This window comes from Sphaerodactylus townsendi, linkage group LG03 (genome assembly GCF_021028975.2).
Source record: "Sphaerodactylus townsendi isolate TG3544 linkage group LG03, MPM_Stown_v2.3, whole genome shotgun sequence".
In the NCBI taxonomy this organism is placed as follows: Eukaryota; Metazoa; Chordata; class Lepidosauria; order Squamata; family Sphaerodactylidae; genus Sphaerodactylus; species Sphaerodactylus townsendi.
In genome coordinates this window covers 148,948,329-148,951,546 of record NC_059427.1, presented here as the reverse complement: position 1 = coordinate 148,951,546, position 3,218 = coordinate 148,948,329, and positions in this window count along the sequence as shown.

Genomic DNA, 3,218 nt, shown 5'->3' with positions numbered 1-3,218 from the left:
GGACAAACTATCACCCACTCCCCCAAAGTAAATTACACAAAACCCCAACTTTTAATGTCCTCCATACACCTTCTCCCACCGAATTTGAAGTAGAGATCATTCTTTTTTGATTGTCTTCACTGTGCTGGCAATAAGTATGCCGACTCCAGCATGGGCAATTCCTGAAGGTCTGAGACTGGTATCTGGGAAGGGTGCAGTTTGGCGATGGGGTGCCGTTTTCTACAAGTTGTCTAGACATCGGTTGTGATTCTGAGAAAACACTGGGCCCCGCCTGGGAACCCTAACAGATTTAAAAACCCTCTTGCAGTCCCGCTAATCATGCATCCTTCTTAGGGGTGCCAACTTCCAGGTGACACCTGGAGATTTTCTATTACAGTTGACATCAAGCTGATCAAGATCAATTCCCCTAGAGAAAATGGCCTGCAACTTCGGATATAGTTTGTGTTTTGTCTGTTTGTCTACAGGGGGAGCTGTAATGTTTGCTTTCTACTCTGCACTTTATTGAATTCTCTTGTTTTTCCTTACTCTTGTATAGCTGTCTCTTCTCTGTCTGTAAGTTCAGTATAGCCTGAAGGTCTCTTTGTTACTGGAAGCCCAACAGTTCATTAATATCTATCGCAATCCTGTTGTTCCTGTAAGCTTTGTACATGAAATTCTGGATGCGTGGGATATGATAATTTCCCCAGCTGCACTATTAAGTGCAGTGTTGACAGATGCCCAACTGATTCCATTCATTTCAATCCAACATGGTTCTTCCAGTTTCAAATCATTGCTTTTAAAGGAAATGCAGAAACATCAAGAAGTTAGACTTAAGCCCACTTGGAGATAATAGCTGTTGGACGCTGTTTCATAGTCCCCTACGTGTCCGCTGCAAAGTATAATTCCTTTGCAGCGAACACGGCATGCATACCTAGACCTAAGCTCTTCTCTAAGGCCCTGTCAGCACCAATCCCCAAAAACGTTTCTAAAATGTTTTTAATCCTCCTCTTCACAGCAATTTATGTCCGTGCACAGCCCCTCCAAACGATTCCTGGCTGCCATTTTGTGATTTTTTGCCTTTTGAGTTTGTCATGTGAAATCACTGCTTTGGTTCTTCACCGAAGCGTGCTGCAATTCTCTGTGCCTTCCACACTCCTTTCTTCGAGAATTAGCTTCCCAAAACTGAATCATCTCTGCTCAAATGCTCCAAAAACAGGCGAGGGGCAAAGAGTGACCTCAAAAAATGACTCTGATGAGAAAGTGCAGGGAAGGCAGAGAGGCTTTGGAAACGTCTTAAAGGGACTGCACAGGCCAATGAAGCTTTTTAAAAAATGTTTCAACCACAGGATTGTTTTGAGGCAAATAAAACTTTTTGGGCTACAAATGCAGAATTCCACAGAGGAAAGATTTTATTTCCTGCCTCAAAACATTTCAAAGTGTCTGTGCAGAAAAGACCATTATGTCACGTGTTCCAGATCTGGGGCCCATTGCAAAACAGAAACAGAAACAGATTCCTAACAAGAGAATCATTTCATACTCTTTTGAGAGTGCGTTGCTACCTGAGGGAGGGGCTGGCACTGCTCAGAGTTCCCCACCAAAATAACGACACGACACTCTCGTCTGTGGGTTAAAATTTTGGCCATAGCCAAACCATTTTATTGACAAAGGATGAAAAGAAGCGTGAGGTGCAGCATGGGATCGGATCTGAACACTGGGCAGCCCAAGTGCTGTCCCCCAGTGAAAACTTTCCTCCAACCCGCCTGTTGGAGGAAATCGTTAACCTTGTGCAGGAACTGTGGAACCCAGCCGGGCGGAAGCCACTTTCTGAAGAACCATCTTACCGCTGAGGGGCGCAAGCCACAGTAGCCCACGTCTGGGCGTCCTGATCCATGGCTTGCTCCACCCCAAACCTCTTAAGGAGGTTCCGCCAAAGAGGGCTAGCTCCGCAGCTCCCCTCACCATCAGATCAGTTCCCATGCGCAACCGCCGGCTTGGCTATGACACATGCATCAACACTGTCCAAACGGGAGAGGTGGGTGGGAAACTCGGCGCCGCTCAGCTGCAAGGGAGGGGCCAAAGGGTAGAAGCCTCATATAGGCTCCCGGCCACCCCTCCTGCTGGCGTTATGATGCTGACGCCATGGTGGGCATGGCCACCGCCTGCCTTCCACCCTGCCTTCCACCGCCTGCCTTCCACCCTGCCTCATTTGCAGTGCCCATCCCAGGCAGCAATGGCGGGCCCTGCTGAGATTTCCAGGGCCTTTGGCCGCTCTTTTTATAAGGGGAAAATGATTCAGGGGAGGGCTGGAGGAACAGAAAGGCACAATGGGCCGCTTTCCCCATCTTACCCTTTAAGCCCAGGCCGCTGCTTCTTGAGGAGAGTAGTGCGGGGTCCCCCAGCATTCCCCACGAGAGGGGCGGCGACAGCGCAGCCGCCCCGACGCTGCCGCTGTCGCACCCCCTCCGTGCGCGGCATCCCTGGCACTCTCGCAAAGGGCGCCTTTTGATGACCCCTCTGCGCGGGGTCGTGGGGACGCCCGGGTGCGCACCTGGGATGCCGCGCACTGAGATATATACCTTATAACAGGTAACAACAACAACTGGACATTACCTGAAGTGTTACTGTGTGTTTTTTAATCTTTCCCCCTCCTGTTTTTATTGTAATGGATTATGTTTGTAATTATCTGTTGTAAACTTTCTTGGGGGCTGAGATCTTGGGGGCTGAAATAAATGAGCAACAAGCCAATTTAACTGTTTATAATAATAGTGCACAGAATAAAAAATATAGACATTCCTGGGGGGAAAACTCTATGGCCTCTTCCGCGCACGCAAAATAATGCATTTTCAAACCACTTTCACAACTGTTTGCAAGTGGATTTTGCCATTCCGCACAGCTTCAAAGAGCACTGAAAGCAGTTTGAAAGTGCATTATTCTGCATGTGCGGAATGAGCCTATGTGATTTGAAATGCAGAAGATAACAGGAAGACATCTTCCCTGTTCTTCCTAAATGGTACTATGGCCAAGGTCGGACCAGAAACAATGCCACCTAATTCTTTGCATATGTTGTGTGTGAGTGTTGGGGGAGGTGGTGCATTACAAGAATAGGTCATGTGACTTGAAGAGTTGGATACCCTGAATGGGTAAGCCTGAATCCAACACCTTTTAAGAGACACCTTTTAGGAGAATGGGCAACAGACGTGAGATTTCAGTTTTCAGAAAGAAAGACAACAAAAAGCACA